General features: G+C 37.7%; 1 pseudogene; it reads left to right on the top strand.

The window, feature by feature from the left end:
* Positions 1 to 19,290, top strand: part of LOC101603567 — a 76,734-nt pseudogene that overhangs the window by 29,528 nt on the left and 27,916 nt on the right.

The following is a 19,290-nucleotide window of genomic DNA, read 5'->3' as shown; positions in this document are numbered from 1 at the left end:
TGCAGAATATACTATTTTTCTAATGCAATATAATGGAAAAATGAATCTCACCAGGATTTAGAAATCATAAAGACCTCTCAATTATAAGAGAGTGGAAAGACAAGTCTATTATAAAACTGGCATTTATTTAGTAATCAGATATTAGCATAAAACCCTATAGAAGTTACAAAATGAGTAAAATGTGCAGATGCACAAAACCATATTGGGTGTTCTTGGAGCAATTCATGAAGGAAGTGATGGAGTGCTGGCACTTGAAGAATGCTTGATGCATAGGTTGCAGACAATGGAAGGAATGGAGATGTGTTCCAAGGTGAGCAATACAGAGCAGATTTCACCCAAGGATTCAAGAATTGTACCTACAGAATGTGGAGACAGGAGAAGAGAATACTAGAGGGGAGCTAGTCTAGTAGGAGACAACTATAGAAAGTTAAGCAGGTATTTCATTTTGGGTGGCCTCAAATGCCAAATTAAGAAGTGTGGCCCTTATTTAGCAGATGACTGGTAGCTAGACAAAATGTCAACTAGATCCTTGGTTTAAAAGGATCATTCTAACCTGGGTATGAAGGATGCTTGAAGACATAATAGAGGACTAAGTAGATGGCTCAGGGGTTAAAGGCACTTGCTTGCAAAGCCTGCCTGTCCAGGTTCAATTCCCCAGCACCCATGTAATGCCAGATACCAATGTGGTACATGCATCTGGAATTTGTGTACAAGAGCTTGTCTGCAGTGTCAAGAGACCCTAGCATGCCTGTTCCCTCCCTCCCTCCCTCCCTCCCTCCCTCCCTCTCTCTCTCTCTCTCTCTCTTTCTCCATCCTTGCAAATAAATAAACTTTAGAAGAGATAATAAAGTCAGGTGGAGAAAATACAATGCTATATCAGTGGCTCTTCAATTCACTCACATATTGACTAATTGAACAAGCATTAAATGAACATTGATTCAGGCAAGACAATTCTGTGACTGAGAGGAGAAAGATAGTTGTGAGCAGAGTAAGCTAAACATGTGAGTGGGATGCTGAGAAAACCAGAGGTAGAACTCTCAAGAACAGGGATGCAGTTCTGATATTACAAAACTATAAACTATGGGTAAATTCCATATTTCTGTCTTGAACCATGTTGAAAGTTTGGAATTCAAGATCGGGAGTAAAGATTTTTATGATAGGATATTAATATCATCTTCTAGAGAAATGCATGGAGCAGGAGCCAAGGCAACGATTTGAATATTATGTTCAAAATTTCCTTTCAGGTTCTGTACCCTCAGAGAGCATAGGGCACCTATAAGATTATGCCTTTAGTATGGCACCCATAATGCTCATTTCAAATCTCAGTGGGAATCTTGAGAGGGTGGCTTGACTTCATTGGTGGCTACATTTTTAGTTGCCTTTAACTGGCATTAGAAAGAGCAGTTTAACATTTTTACATCATCATATAGCTATGAGACATCAGATACAGGCTCAGGTTGACATTTGAAAAGTTGGGTCTGAGCTGAGGAGAATGTTAATTGAGATTCAGAGGAGCCAAATAGAGAGAATTTTATTATTGGATTTTACAGGTGATACAAAGGAGAAGGTCCCTTTGACGTAAGTCTTCAATTTTTGTCCTTTTTGTGTCTCTCACCTATCAAATGAAATAGTTGAAATAGATCAGTTCAGTGGTGGGAGGGCAATAGATTATCATAGATGCTCCTGTCTTAAATTCCAGAACATATAAGCATGTTACATACATTATATAGCAAGGCAAGATTTAAGTGCAGATGAACTTCGGATTGCTAATTAGATGATCATAAAGAGATTTTCTTGGATCATCTGGATGGTTCTAATGTTAGCCCCAGAGTTTTTAATTGAGTAAAAAATGGAATTAGAAGCAGAAGCAGGTAAATGTATTACTGGGTAAGATTTTAATATTTATTGTTGACTTTGAGTATAGAAAAGACCACAAGGAAAGGCATGCTGGCAGTCTTGACATTTTGAGGAAAGTAAGGATTGGATTATTCACTAGAGTATCCAGAAAGGAAAACAGCCCTAGCAATACTTGAATTTTAGCCCAGCAAGACCCTCTTTATAACAGATCCTCAGAACTGTGATATGCCACAATTGTATTGTTACTAAAGTTGCTAAGCTTGTTGTATTTTGTTGCAGCAGTAATAGAAAACCAGTATGAACTTAATTCCTTAACCTTTTCATACATTTATTTCACTATCTCTCTGACATCTATCTATCTATTTTATGTGTACACACACACACACACACACACACACACACACACACGCACACACACACATGCACACACACACTATGTTCTCTTGCCACTGACAATAAACTCATGACCTGCATTACATGTATGGCTATGGAATTGAACCCAGGTCAGCAGGCTTTTCAAGCAAGTGCCTGTAACAAGTGAACCATCTCCACAGCTCCTCAAACATTTCTTAATTTCAGTTTCTTCACAGAGATAAGCATCTTAATTGCTTTCTCTAAAAATCTTTGAGCTTTATTCCCAGAAGTTTGGATATTACAGACTTAAGGTAGGCCCCTGCTATATTATTTCTTAAAGTTGGTGTCAATGTGTTCTTTCTTTTGAAAATAACTGTCATCATGTCCTAAATGTCTGCCAAGATGAGAACAAATAGTCCAAAAATAGACAACCAGCTATAGCTGTGGAGACAGAAGTAAAGTATGAGTGCAAAAGGTAGGCAGTGAAGTTCTTATCTAGTATTTTAGTGTTTGGGGTATATTTTTTCTTTCTTTTTTTCTTTCTGCATGTTTTGCATGGGCGTAGTATGGAATACACACACACACACACACACACACACGCGCGCGCGCGCGCGTGTGTGTGTGTGTGTTGTTTATAGTATGTGCTGATGCAGTGCCTCCTGCACTTGCCTATGTCACCCTATGGGCTTCCATGTGGCAGGCAGAGAATGTTTTATGTTCTCCTCCATCACTCACCCTCTTATTTTTTCTTGTATTGTCTCTTACTGATTCATAAGTTTGCCATTTGCAATCCACTGCAGATCTCTGGTCTCTGTTCCTTAGAATATTAGGGTTACATATATGTGTGGCCACACCTAGCTACTGATGTGGGTTGTAGAGATTTGAATGTGGACAGTTCGGGCACTCTCAGACCCTCATTGCTTATGCAGGAATTGCATACAATTAATTTTTTGGACATTTTCAAGAGAATTCCTTGAGCCAAGTTATCTACCTGCTATGCCTATTAAACCATAAACTTAAAGCTACAGAAATATTTTCATAGGAAGTAACAATATAAAAAGCTTTCCCTGAATTTTTTGCATAAAATAAATTACATTGTCTTGCTTTATAATATTTTACTACAAAATATAATAAATATGAGTAAGTTCATCATCCTCTAACTTTGGATGATTATTAGTATTAAATTCTTCTGAATAAAATAAAACTGGATGTCACTACAGGAAAAAAAAATCAGGAAATTTTATTCCATAGCTTCCTTTTAAATGAAAGAGATATAAAGAAATAGGTAAGGAAGTGTGAAAATAAATGTCAAGGAAAATTCTGAGGTGATCCAATAGGATCTTACTAAACCAAGGGCACAAGACTTGGATCCTTCAAGTATGAGCAATTAGCCAAGTTAGCCTGTGACCACTTCTAGTTTCTTAATGTGACATCTTTCAGACCTTAAGGCACAGTGACTATAGGACCATTTGGATTCAGCAAATTAAACAAGATTTCTGTGAAGGCAAAAGACAAATCTGGCTATATAAAGGCTTTGCTGGAAATGAGGGATAACTGCTGTGATTAAACACTCATTGTAGCTCATTACTACAGGGAAGTGACAATCCCAGTGGCAGCATGTAAAGCGGGAAATGCAGAGCAAATTAGAAGAACAGGAAAGCAGGCCTTCTATGTGCCAGCATGGGAGGAACTTCTGCCATCACAATGTGCCTATGACATGTAAGTGAGGTCACTTCACATGAATAATGCATGATGTCTAGAAGGAGGAAAACAAGATTTCACAACCAGCTGGGGCCTAATTTTGCATTATATTAAAATATATTAGGAGAGGATGCCTCCTCTATGCTGCCATGGGATTGCTGTGGCAGTGGCTTTCTAGTCTCTGCTTTGTTCAACTTCCTGTTAAATAGGCAGAGCCCTCCCTCATTTATCTCAGATATATCAATTCTATCCTTCCAGGCCATTAGTGAGCCTTAAAATATTGGGTCTGAGCCCCAGACTGGGAATTCAGCAGCTTGAGAGCCATTGTTCTGACACTAGCTACTGATGTGATCAGGCAGAACATTTAATCTCTGTGACTGGGTTTGAAGATATCTAATCTAGTGCCTTACAGAACCATAAAGGGTCAAAAAATGTGAACAGCTGTAAAAGCTCTTTTAAAGTACATAAGAGTGTGAGGGGTATTACTGACAAGGCCTCCCTATGTGAACCAGGTCTACCTCAGTCCCAAGACAAAGGGGGCATCCCAAATTAGTGGGCAATATTGTGGATAAATGGACTCTATACAGAAGCACAGAGGTAGGACAACATTGTCAGCACTTGTAAATTTCCACCTTGCAAAGTGACAGTGGCTACCCACTTCCATTGCTTTGTTCTTTCACAAGTTTTCTGGTGTCTCATGCAAATAGAATCAAAATTGCTGGAGATGGCAAGCATGCCATTTCAGGATCACGAGGAATCCAGTGCTGAAGAGCTGCTTGACACAGTTCCAGCCCAGCTGTCTCTTCCTTGAAGTCCAGTGTGGCCTCTCTATAGAAAAATCTTTGGCTCTATATGCTACAGAAATATGTGGTTTTCTGTATAATGTTTGTCTTTCTCTGTCTTTCACTTGGTGTCCCAATCTCTAAGTTTACTTTTCAAGTAAAAATTGGTGTTGGTGAAGTGTTGGTCAATGTTTCTGAAAGAGGATCTGGCATAGAATTGGAAAAACAAGAAAATGGGTCAGAGATATATTTTTTTTTCCTTAAAAGCCTTAAAGAAAGTCAGGCATGGAGTACAGTACACTTAGGAGGAAACAATGAACCTCCTGGAACAATGTAAAAATTGTTCTATGACTAATTTTTCTAAATGGTGGCAATTGCAATTGACTACTAAGAAACCTTACAGAAAAACAACTGAAGTCAGAAAGAGTTCAATCGGGGGAACCAAAGTTTAAGTATTGGAGGGACGTGAAAAGGAAAATTCAAAATAAATAATTAAAGGATTAATAGATCTACTGGATCATTGATTAATGATGGAAAGCCCCCTTTGTGGTTGTTTTGCCTCTCACCTTTAATACAGTAATTGGAAGTAGAAGTTCAGGAAATCACAAGTGCTTGACCGCACATACATGGGGAAAATGTGAAAACAGTTAATCATTATAGGGGCCTGACGACTTTACTTGTGGTGAATAAGTATGGGATTGTTTGATAAAAAGGAATAACAAAATGTTTCTATAAATTCTGTGAAATTGTACCTTTCTTGAAGTTTGTTCTTGCATGACATGATCAGAAAATATAAGACTGAGGCTAAGAGCTGTGGCAGCAGAGAAGCAGAGAAGCATAGAAGCATGGAAGCATAGAAACAGGGAAAAACAGAGAACAGAGAAAAAAAGACCAAAAAAAGAAAAAAAAGAAAAAAAATAGAAAAATTAAAAAAAATAGAAACAGAGAAGGAGGCAGAGAGAAAGATGGAAAAAGTCAGCTGCCTTCGGCATTAGCCTGTCAGCTTGTACCAGAACTTGACTTCGAGTGTTATTTTGCCACTCCCTTTCACACCTCTCTTCGGGGGCCCTCCTTCAAGCCAGGGCTGGACCCTGGCACAAAATCTTACTTTTTAAAAGATAACTGAGCCAGGCGTGGTGGCGCATGCCTTTAATCCCAGCACTCGGGAGGCAGAGGTAGGAGGATCACCATGAGTTTGAGGCCACCCTGAGACTGCAGAGTGAATTCCAGGTCAGCCTGGACCAGAGTGAGACTCTTCCTTGTAAAACCAAAACAAAAAAAGAAAAAAAAAAGATAACTGAGTGATTGTCGCTTTTCTCAATGAATGCCACTACCCCAGGAATGTTGTGGTGTTAAAATATTAAAAAGCAGGAATGGATTTATGATTCTGGATAATAGAGAACAAGTTCCACACTGACCCTCCCATATGAAACAAACAATGGATAAATTGACTGGAATACTTCTTTGCAAGATATGAATTTTGAGATAAGGGAGAGGCAACTCAGGTAAGTTCTGGTGATAGAGCTGAGGACCCAGGCAGACAGAGAACTAGAGAACAAAACTGTTTATAGAGAAATATTGGAGAGAAATTTTCAGAGGGCCCCCTGTGAATTTTCAGATGAATACTGATTTATTCTTGTATATAAAGAAATTATCCTAAACTGGGGAAAATATGAAGGGTCTACTATTAATAGTTCTTGGCACATAGTGTTCAGAGTAGTGCCTGTTAAAAGTAGCAACACTGGAAAACCTCAATATTTATAAGTCAGTGGTTAAACATGAGGTATTGGCATATGGTAGGAAATAATTATTTCTTTTTTATCATTTTATTTATTTATTTATTAGATACAGATGGAGAGAGAGAGAGAATGGGCATGCCGGGCCCTCCATCTACTGCAAATGAGCTCCAAATGCATGTGCCACAATGTGCATCTGGCTAATGTGGGACCTGAATAATCGAACCTGGGACCTTAGGCTTCGCAGGCAAGCACCTTAACTGCTAAGCCATCATCTCTCCAGCCCATAATTATTTCTTAATGGGGCAATGTTCTGATCCTATTTAACCAATATTGAAAGAAAGACCTAAAAGAAGCAAGTTATTTCAAGTAGCTTAACTACATCACAAAACATACTTTAATAAGATTTATAGAAAACCAAGTTTCAATCACCAAAGAAAAATCACATTGTCTGGTATTCATTCAAAACTTATCAACCATACAAAAGATGGGAAATAATCAATCAACCAATTAGCTAGTCAATCATAACAGAACCAGAATTGACACAGCTATTAGAATTAGGAGACAGAAGCCCTAAGCAATTATATTTCAAATATTCAAAAATATAGTGACATGGAAAGTGAAAAGGAATGCCCAAATTTAATTTCTAGAGATCAAACCTACACCTGAGATTTAAAGTGCACTGGATAGTACTGATGAAGATTAGACATTGCAGATAAAAAAAACTGTCTAAATTGACATGGAAATATCAATTATCCATAAAGAATAGAGTATAAGGTATAAAAAATAGGATATCAAAGTTATGGCTTAAATGGAAAATGTCCCTCATATGTTAAATATTTTGTCCTCAACTGGTATTACTATTTTGTGGGAGAGGAAACTTTAGGAAAAGGGGGCTACTTGGAAAAACTAGATCACCGGGATGTTCTTTAAAAGTTATGCTTAGTTCCTTTTCAGCTCCGCCTTCTGTCTGCCATGAGGTGAACAGTCTTACTCCACACACACCCATTATCATATTCTGTCTTACCACACGCCTGGAACTATAGACTGAAATCTCAAAAACCATGACCCAAAATAAATAAGTTTTTGTCATAAATTGTTGCTGGCTTATAATTTCATCATAGCTACACAAAATTAACTAATGCAATCAGAGAGTTCTTAGGCCATATCAGGTAGCTTCATATGTATGTGTGTGTATGTGTCTGTGTGTGTAAAATCTTATACTTTTTTGAGAGGAGATAGACAAAACATTTGAAGACATAGTAGCCAAAATATTTTAAATTTGATGAGAAATAAATGTCTTTGGGTTACAAAAACTTAACAAATCCTAGGATAGAGAGATGGCTTAGTGGATAAGGTACTTGCCTACGAAGCCTAAGGATCCAGGTTTGACTCCCCAAGCCCACATAAGCCAGATGAACATGGTGGTGCATGTGTCTGGAGATTGTTTGCAGTGGCTAGAGGCCCTGGTGTACTCCCTCTCTCTCTCCTTTCCTCCCTCCTTCTCGCTCTCTCTCCACCAAATAAATAAAAATAAAATACTAAAGGAATTAGAAAAAACTTAATCTTAACCACAAGAATCATGAAGAAAATGAATCATATATAATGAATATTGTTCTCTTTTTGTAACGGAACCAGTGATTGTTTTTGTTATTTCTATATATATATTATGATTTTTTTCTGTATGAACAAATTGTATATTGCTCATATTTCCATCAGCTTATACTCCTATATCTAATTGCCCTTACTCCTAAAATAGGAGTAAAATACGGAGGGTGGTCCTTAGTGAAGTTACTAGGATTCCCCCCTTCATCAGTTAGTCTGGGGGGGATGCCTCAGGATACTCCTTCTCATCCTGTGGCTGTTATAACATTTCTGCTTCATCTTCCACAATGTTGCCCCAGCTTTGGTGGGTGTGTTGTAAGTTTACTAAAATGTTGAGGTCTCTACAACCTCTGGAGCTTTACTTTGATGAGCTTTGAGTGTCCTTAGTGTCTATCACCATCTTCTGGAAGTTGTTTGTCAGGCTAGCAGTAAGTACAGCACTCATGTTTAAAAAGCCACCTTCTCTAGAGTGTCTCCTGGGCTCTGGAAGATATTATAGAGGTGGCTCATCCTATGCTAGGCTATTCTTTTCTTGTGGGATTGATGGACCTTGGTTCTTCCAAGTTTTTGCAGCCATATGCAATTATTTTTTTTTTAAAACAGGGCTAGAGAGATGGCTTATCAGTTAAGGTGGTGCAAAGCCAGAGGATCCTGGTTCAACTCTCTAGGACCTACGTAAACTAGATACACACACACACACACACACACACACACACACACACACACACACACACATATATATATATGACAGATTTTCCAACAAAGAGTAAGGGGATAAGCATTGTTATTTTTAAAATTTTATTTATGCACTTGAGAGAAAGATAGAGACATAGACAGAGAAGGAGAGAATGGGCATGCCAGAGCATCAGCCACTGCAAATGAACTTCTTAAGACACATGCACCACCTTGTGCATCTGGCTTACATAGGTCCTGGGGAATTGAACTGAGGTCTTTCAGCTTTGCAGGCAAGCACCTTAACGTCTAAGCAAGCTCTCCAGTGTCAAGCACGGTTATTTAAGACACTTTTTGATGTGTATATCCAACCTTTATAGCCAAAGTCCTGTGGGATCTTCTCTGTAGAGTCAATGACCTTCCTATTGATAAAATTCTGACTTGATTTTTAGTATCAGGTATGAGTTCTCTCCCACTGAACAGGACTCCTATCTAGTCAGAGAGACATTTACTACCCGTATAAGCTATTTGCCACTATTGCACAGGTGTGTACATCTTACAGGGCTGTTTGTTTTTGTACTTTGCAGGATCCCCTGTTTGTTAACACTATTTGTGGCCATTATCCCTCAGAAGTTCACATATCACTTTTCAGGACTATGAGGACCAGCCAGCCAATAACCGGCTTTTCTTCTAAGTTCTAACATGATCTCTCAATATCCTGTGTCCATGACTTCAAATTGCTTATCTATACAAGACCCACATAATAGGAGGAAAAGATAATGACATCAGAATAAAAGAAACTAATTGAGAGGGGAAGAGGATATGATGGAGAGTGGATTTGTGAAGGAGAGAGTAGGGGAGGTGAGGGAACTATACTTTATTGTCTATAACTATGGAAAACTGTCATGCTTTATAAAAAGGGTTTAAAAGAGCATATTGAAAACAGCTTAGAGAAAATCATATTCTATACACAAGAAAATTATAAAGGTTGAATCATATTTATTACCAGTAGCCACTAGAACCAGAAGAGAGGAGAAAAATATGTCTAAGATACAAAGGAGAGGTGGAAAGATGGCTTAGCGGTTAAGGTGCTTGACTGCAAAGCTCAGGACCCAGGTTCAATTCCTCAGTACCCTCAGAGGCCTTGACATACACATTCTCTCTCTCTCTCTCTCTCTCTCTCTCTCTCTCTCTCTCTCTCTCTTCCCCTTTCTCTTTCTCTCTAATAAATAAATAAAATATTTAAAAATACATATTCAAAGAATCCCAAACGAAAAGAGAGAGGAAAAGAGTAAAGAATAGATGAATGAATAAAGAACAAACAGCAAGATGATAGACTCAAAATAATTATATTGCATAATCACATTTAGTGAAGATGTTCTGAACATTTTATTGTAGAAACAGAATTTAAATTAGGACATAACCACCTGATAACCATTATAAATCCCAAATACCCCCAGCTACATGCTTTATACAAGAAATACCCTTCAGCTGGGAATGGTGGCATATATCTGTGATGTAAGCACTTAGTAGGTAGAGGCAGGAAGATCAGGAGTTCAGCCTCATTTTAGCTACATAATGAGGCCCTGTCTCAACAACAACAAAAGCCCCAACAAATAAGGGAATACAATTTAAATATATAAGCATAAATAAGTTGTAAATAAGAGGCAAAATAGTACCGTGTTGAAAAAAAATAACATACAAATTGATAGATCACTGAGCAGCAATGTTATATCAAAGTAAATTTCAGAGCAAAGAATTCTACAGAGAAGCAAACATTTGTAGTAGACAGAACTAAAAGGAGTTCTGCTTTCATTTATCCCAATATCCTTTACTGTTGATCAAAATAACTTTCATGTAATGCATACTCAAAAATGGCTTGGTTGTACTAGGATCCACAGCAGACTATTTCTTGACTCTGTGTTCACTACTTCCTCCTCTATACAATTGAGTAGCTGAAATGTTTTTTTTTTTTTTTTTTTCCGAGGTAGGGTCTCACTCTGGTTCAGGCTGGCCTGGAATTAACTCTGTAGTCTCAGGGTGGCCTTGAACTCATGGCGATCCTCCTACCTCTGCCTCCTGAGTGCTGGGATTAAAGGTGTGCGCCACCACGCCCGGCTCTGAAAATTATTTTGAAAAGCCTTTATGAAAAAAAAAATTAAATAAGACAAAATAAACCCCTTTTCCAATAAGCTGTTCTTGGTCATGTGTTTCCTGCCAGCAATGCAAACCAGATTGCAACACCCTACTACCAACCTCTTTTGTCCTCACCCTCCTCCCAACGAACATTCACTTTTCCCCTATGGTTACCTCTTCTATACTGATGTCTTCCTTTTGCTTTCCTCCATCATCCATGATGAGCTATTGGTAGGCTCAGTATTATATGGAATTTGTACAGATAATAATAGCTACTATAAATCCATGAATATGACCACTTTGTGTCTGGCAGATAGCATTCCAAAGCACTCCTCCCCAATATTTAGCTCTTACATTATTTCACCACTTCTTCAGCTGTTTTCCTTGAGCCATTTAAGGGTATGATATAGATGTCCCATCAAGTGCTAGACATTCAGCTGTCAGCTCTTATCAACACTTCAATGAGTTTTGAGTCTTCCCAACACTCACCACTATATGAAGAGACCTTTCCAATAAAAAGTGAGAGCAGAACTAATATAATGTGCATAAGCATAAGTATTTGGAGGGCAATTTTATGGGCATAATATATCCATGTAGGCAAATTTCAGTAGTAACACCCCATTCTAGAGGTTATGACCTTTACAACCACAGGATTTTGACTTTGTTTTCAGTATCAAGCATGAATTCCCTTCCTTAGAGTAGGCCTCAAATCAAATTAGAGAGCAGTTAGTTACTCCAATAACAGGCATGTCATTTTTGCACTAATGGGCGCATCTTGCCAGTTATGTAACTGGCAGGGTCCACTGTGAGTTAGGACCCTGATGACTTCTCTCCTCTAGTAGGCTGCATAACACTTTTCAGAACTATGACTGCAAATCAATAGGAAGGAATATTCTGGCTCAGTTCTAGCTTTATTTCTTTATGACATGAAATTGAAGCATATGGTGTCTTTAGCAATAGAGTTTTACCATCTAGTTCTAATGAGCAACAAAGAGCTTTGGCAATAGCCTGTATTACTTTGGGGACCTCGTGACCCTCAATGACCAACACCCTTACCAGGAGGTGTCTTAAACCTGACACTAAAATTCTTCTTTGACAACCTATAGCTCTGGACACAGCAGCATAAACACCCCTGCAGGTTACTTCCACCCAAATGCTCTTGCTTTTTTAAACTAACACATATTTTGGATTAGTTAACAAAGAAGTATGTTTCCATATGACTTATGCATAACCTCTTTGCTTTTTAACCCTCTTCCCACCCAATTGTCCTCCTTATAAAACTCCCTATGCAGTTTTTGCTTGTATGGCAATAGCCTTTGGTCTGCTGTTCTAGAATGCCTTTTCTTTGTCACTGACTCCTGCAAGGCTGCAAAGAGGGTGTGTGTTCTACAGTGAATAGGATTACTTGCCTTTCTGTTTACTCTTTGTGCTTGCTATCCCCTCTGCGAACCTCACTGCCTCAGTTGGTCATACACCCTGTATCATCTGCCCTGCTTTGAAAATCACACTTCTTTTTTTGCCTGTATTTATTTGGAAGTTCCTTTGTGAGCTTTGAAGCTTTTCTGATCATTTCTCTTTCTCTGTTCAGTGTTTACATTGTCAAGCAGATCAAGTTAGTTCATCTGTTCTTGTCAACAAAAGTAGCAATGAAATGTGTTTTTCAGTATAATCATGAATCTCTAGAGTCTTTCTCCTAATACATACAAAGAAATGTTGAAAGAACACAATGAGTGGCTGTAGGGAAGACTTTTTAAAAATCTCCACTTCATTTAACTTTGTGTTTTTAATATTTATAATTAATGCAATGCTAAAAATACTACTTGTCTTTACATAATATATTGTCATTGGACACACAGAGCCTTTGTTTTTAAACCCCAAATCTTAATTTTCTCTCTTCCTTATTCAGTGCCTTTTGAAAATATTAAGGTAATTATATTATATAGGATTTATTCAATGGTATAGACAATTAGCTCCTCCACCTCAGCTGATGGGGTAACCTGTAACATTTGCCCAGGTTGTCAGGTCAATTAATTCTTGCATTTGACAAACAACCTTGCCATTTACACAAGTTGGCTCTGATTCACAGGACCTAATAGCCAAGGGGGTGGTCACTTGCATTTGAATTTTAAAAATGCAAATGTAAGACTCTGCAAGGCAGCATGGGATTTGAAAAGCTTTCTAAGTATGAGAAGTATAAAATGCAGAGTGGTACCAATATCTACTTACAATGGCCTGGAATCCTCTTGTTTATACAGGGAACCAGAGTCCTGAAGTTTGACTGCCTCTCAAGATACAGATGGAAAATATAGTCCTAATGACTTTGCTCACAGTGCAGTTCAGATAGAGGGAAAAATCTCATGTAAGAGGATTTCACTGTAAATAAAATGAATCACTGACATTTTTTTTAAGAAAGAAGTAGAACATAGAAAAAAAATCATCTTACTATAAGCAAAGGCAAAAAATGGCTCTAAAGATGACCTAGTTTTATTTGAAAGTATTTGTAACACAATTATAGACCATATGTGGTTTCCGCTGCCACATAAACAGCAAAGTCATTAATTTTCCATTAACCTATATCTTTTTAAGTGTGTAATTAATGATCTATAGTCATCGTATTTCCCTACACTTCAAACATTGAGAAAATGCCTGGTTATTTTTGCCCAAAGTGGGTCATTCGTACTCTGCAAAACTTGAAGCAAAAGAGTTTTTATTAGAGTGATATTAACATTTCATTTATCCTTTTCACCATGTTTGGATACAACAACCTGAGCCATAGAGTCATGCAAAATGCATATCTAGCACTATTAGTGGACTTAGAATATACATTTGTACATTTTATATAAAACATCGGATTTGCATCATTATGCAATCAAAATTCTAAGTCAAAAGATGAAAAGATACAATGGTATATCTTGTTCTAATTTTATTTGTTGAAAATAAGACAATTGAAAGGACTAGGTATCTTCAGTTAGAAATGGTCTTTAAGCTGCTTCCAAGGTACTAGAAATTGTTCTAGAAGAATAATGAAGATGCACCTCAAATGATATCTGTCTTTGGGGAAAAAAAAAAGCACTCAAGTCCTACTTGATGCAATAAGGTGTCTTAATTTCTCTGAGTTTAATATTCTTATTCTCTATACATAGGCATAGTGTTATAGAGAATATAGAGGATTACATGACAAAATGTAGGAAAATCCCTCTTACCAATGATACTACTCATAAATCACTAATGTAGGTAGGGAGAAGGAATATAGAGAATTTAAGAGTCCTTGGTACTGGAGAGATTGATTAGTAGTTAAGACACTTGCCTGCAAAGCCAAATGACCCAGGTTTGATTCCCCAGGACCCACATAAGACAGATGCACAAAGGTGGTTAATGCATCTGGAGTTTGTTTGCAGCCACTGAAGGCCCTGGTGCAACTATTCTCACTCTCTCTACCTGCCTCTTCTCTCAAATACTAAAATAAAATAATAAATTAGAAAGGTTTGGAACACTATTATTGTTAGCCCTATATGCTTTCTTGTCTTTCAGGTCTAAAATGATATAAGTGTAAGTAAATCTAGATAAGCACTTAGAAACAATGCAGCTTTCCTATAAATTGTGTCATTTACATTCTCCTCCATTTTAGAGCTTGCAGTTTGAATGTTTATTTGATATTCTCTGTATGGCATGCAGGTGCATCTCCAAGTTTAACTGGCCTTTATTAATCCTTCTTTTGTGTTACTGCATCTAATTTGGTGAAGTTTATTTGCTTTCCTCTCAAGTCTCTGCACTTTTCAGTTCACTTGTATTTAAAGATTTGGCTTTTTAAAAATAGGGATTCTTAACTAGCATTTTAAAAATACAGAATCTGTCGGATTATGAAAAGTGCAAATGCCTGTGTATGCTGATGTGGGCTGAGGAAAACAGCCTCTTCAGTACAGAATTCCCCTAAGAATTAATTCATGCTTTGGTTACAGTTCTTATAGTTGCATACCTCAGGTCTGTTAGATTCAGGGTTCACAAAAGACGACCAACAGGCAGGTTCTTGAGCCTAAGATTTGATGCCAAGAGAGACTGATGAAATCTGAAGGAAAAGGGAAAGAAACTTCATAACCCTGAGTAAGGGGAAGAAGGGAATTGTAAGGGTTTTCAGGGAGGAGAGAAGAGAACTACTATACTGGGATGTGTTGATTTGGAGTGAGTGTTGACCACCCATAACTCAAAATGACTCCTGCCTATTGAACTTTGAACTCCTTTGGGGGAATTGGGCCCACAGGTAGGGCTTAGTCAATTTTCAAAGCACTAGATATGGATTATATGGCCATGGGCATGGGTGTTAGGAGGGGATGAAAATGAGTGGTAGTTTGTTTTTTTTTTTAATATAACAAAGGTACTAATAATTTGTGTACATGTCTGAATTCTCCACTAGATTGTTAAATGTGGAGGTAAAAGTCTATTTAGTGAACTTAGGAGATTAAATAGTACTTGATAAGTACTAGAGATTTAAAAGAAATAGTTTTTGACTCATTGATTTGAGAAATAAAATGAGATAGCATTATGTGTTTTTGTCCGTTTAATGAACAGGCATTCAGATGATGAAGCTATGTATTGGTGAGACTTCAGGAAAACAGGATGGCTGTGGGCTTATTGTTATTCTTATTATTTTTAATGTTAGCAGAGTGTAAATTGAGCCATTTTCCTATAATACATCCTGTCAACATGTATGAATATTTTTATGCTTTTTGACAGTTTCTTTCGACCATCTTTCCTTTGGAAAAATAACAATTTAGCTATGAGAATGCAACTACTGTGGGTTATTTCAGTAGAAAAAAACTCTATGCAACTTAAATATTAGATAAGGGAGTAGTTAAACTATGCAATAGCCACACAATGTGATATATTGTGCCACTATTAAAAACCAATAATGTAGAGCCATATTTATTAAGATAAAAGGGTATTCTCTATAGACTTAAGAAAGGAAATAATTTACAAAATAGTACAATTCCATTTTTATTGTGAGCCCATATATTGTTATATATCTATTTATACCTCTCTATAATAAAGAGTGGTGAATATCTGTAGAGTACAATTCTAAGAGCATGTCTCTAGTGTTGCAGTTTTTTCTTTCTTTTTTTTTTGTCCTGCTATTTCCTATCCTTAAGATTTCTGAAACAAATGTGCAGTACTTGTGTTAAATTTGTTTCTAAATGAATACAGGGAAGGTAGAGAAATGGTTGAACAAATGAATAATTACAAAACACTTATTAACAATTTCATGATGATTCTGTCCCTGAGGGCTCAGCCCCAAGCCGCTGAAGTGCAAATGAGAATATGAATTTTAAAGAGGGTGACAGAGGTCATCCTGGGCTTTTCATTTTAAAGAGACTGATGTGGAAATAGAACCTTGTTTTTCATTTTGAATAAATAAAACTTTACAAGAATAACAGGGAATCTTGGCAAAATTTGGGTACATATATCATGAAGTAATTTAAAAATATTTTCTTCTAGTTTTGAAAATATATAGCAGTTTTTAAAAGAAAAATATTCCCAGGTAACCAGATTGTCTTTTTTCTGCAGTAAATGCCACTTTCTTCTTTTTTTTCCCTGAAGACTTGAGAATATGGTTTTAATATCAGAATACTTATGTAGGAACAATCAGCATAACAATGTGAACATGGCCTACTCAAAGAATATATATATATATTCTGTATCTTCTGAATGATTTAGTCCATGGATGTCTTTGTAGAGATTAAAGGACTAGGGCTAAGCCAGTAATAACAGTGCCACATTTCTTCATTAAAAGATAGAAGTACACTATTTCATTTTCCAGAAAGACTACAGAATGACAATGTTTTAGCATTTTGGAATCTGCTTTAAGGAAAGATTTATTTGCATTAGTTCTTAAGAAGTGAGTGTTTCAAAGAAACATAATCTCTACTGCCAGAGAGGAGATAGTCTGTGATAAGGGAGAAAATGGAAGACACCTATAGTGATAAGATATGAAGGTACAGAAGAATGGTACAAATGGAATCATGCTGAAATATTTTCCCCTTGTGTAGGTGCCAGTATGATCTAGGTCCATCTGCATTTAGGGGTTACAGTGCCGAGTAGATATTATTGAAAGTGTATCTCTATTATACAGTAGTTCTGTGTTGGGTATTTCAAAAGCAAAAATTGTATTTGACAAAAATACAAATTTAAAGCATTTCAAGCTTTTCTTCCCTTTGTTTCCTTCCAATGTTCCCTTTCTCAGCCCCCCCACCCCCAGTAAGATTTAATAATGCTGCTACCAGTAGTAATAACTGCATGGGTTGCATTCAATCATTGATAATGCTAGGAAAGTAGGTTTTTATTTTCATCCATACTAGATAACCTCCAGAATCAAAAGGCTATAAATTGGACTACAAACATGTGAGACTTGATATAGTCACATAATGAAGACAAATATTTTTCCTCTTTTAATTATTGAAATTAATAAAATAAGTTTCCTGATTTATGATTTTCATGGTATTTACTACATCCTTCAAAAATGACTTCTTGTATTTTTCTTCCAACCAAAATGTAAGCTCCACAAGCCCAAGAGATATACCTAGTCCTCTGTTGGTTTTCCAGCACTTGGAAAGTTCCTAAAGCACAATAATGTTCAATAAATATCTATTGAATCTTTTTTTTTTTTTTTTTTTTTTTTTTTTGGTTTTCCAAGGTAGGGTCTCACTCTAGCTCAGGATGACCTGGAATTCACTATGTAGTCTCATGGTGGCCTTGAACTCTCTGTGATCCTCCTACCTCTGCCTCCCAAGTGCTGGGATTAAAGGTGTCCACCACCACACCCGGCTGTCTATTGAATCATTTTGATTTTCCATATTTAATGGATAATAGTAATATTATATTTATGTTTGTGATTGAGCCCCCCCATTTTTTGTATATGTGTGTATGGTGTGCATGCATTTGTGTATGTGTGGGTGGATATTTGTGTGCACATTTGCATGTGGATGCCATAGGCCATCATCAGATGTCTTCCTCTATTTCTCTCTTCATCATTCTTTGACATAGGCACTCTTGCTGATCATGAAATGCATCACTTTGGTACACTAGCTAGTCAGAGGGCCTCAGTGATTTCTTGTTTCTACCTCCCCAGAATTGGAACCCATATTTGGAGTGTAAGTGCCTCCATAGCCTCAATGGTTTCCTGCTTGGTCAATAGCTGGTGGAGCATTTGAAAGGTGAAACCTTACTCTAGGAGCTATATTGCTGGAGGAGACTTTGGGGTTGAGGAGTCCAGCCCTACTATGAGTTCAGAACCCTCTTGGGATTGCTGTTCTCTCTCTGCTGTGGATGTGTGATGAAGTGAGTCAGCTTCCTCTGCCATGTTGAAACTTCTCCTCCCCTTGAAACTGTAAGCCTGAAATAAACCCTCTCCTCCCATAAGCTGCTTTTGTTTGGGTGTTTTATCCTAATAATGAGACAGTAACTATAATAGGACTATAGGTGGGAACTACCACATATGACATTTTCCATGGATACTGGAAATCCAACAAAGGTCCTCTTGCTTACATGGCAAGCAATTTACCCACTGCACTATCTCCTTAGGACTTGGACCATTCTTTTAAAAGTTTACCAGTAAAGGCATATGGTGATCACTTTCAAAATATAAATTTAGGGCATGGCATGGAGTAAGTAAGCCAGACTCCTTTTTCCCTGCTCCTCCTTGTTTCCTGATCCTGGTTCCCTGTACTCAACGGTGTGGAGGCAGGCACTTCCTGGAGTGAGAAGGCCTGACACCTGCTCCCTGGTCCAGTTTTCCTGCACCATACGATGCATGGGCACAGACTGAATAGGCAAGACATCTGTTTCCTTGCTACTCTTAGATCCTTGGTCCTGGTTCTCAGTGTAAGAGGGTGTGCAAGCAGGCAAGACTCTATTCCCTGGTTCCTCCCAGTTCCCTGGCCCAGTTTCCAAGTGTTGGACTATGTATGGACAAGCACAGCTGCATGGAGTCAGTAGGCCAGATCCCTGTTTCTGGCTCCTCTCAGCCCCTGGTCCAGGTACCATGAACAGGAGCATGTGTGGGCAGGCACAGCGAAGAATGATTAGGCCATATCAATGTTCCCTGGATCCTCCCAGGTAAATGGTCCTGGTATGTCCCATTGTGCCTTGCTTGGGTCGATCTGGTCCCTGTGTGGGCTGTAGAATCATGTCTGTTGCTCTGATATCCAACCTGGCCACTGTCTACCAACATCCCTGTTCACCTAAGTCAGAGGTTTCATGGGTCAAAGGATAAAAACTTATTTCCACCTCAATAAAATAGTCTCCCTAAAATGTGTACACAACACACACACACACACACACACACACACACGCAAAACAATGAAAGTCAGAAAACTGAGAGATCTCCACTAAAGATGCCTCATCCTACAATGGAAGCCTCCAATGAAATCAGAGAAATAAACAGAAATTCATCCCCA

This window comes from Jaculus jaculus, chromosome X (assembly GCF_020740685.1).
Source record: "Jaculus jaculus isolate mJacJac1 chromosome X, mJacJac1.mat.Y.cur, whole genome shotgun sequence".
Taxonomy (NCBI): Eukaryota; Metazoa; Chordata; class Mammalia; order Rodentia; family Dipodidae; genus Jaculus; species Jaculus jaculus.
This window is presented reverse-complemented; position numbering and strand designations above follow the sequence as displayed.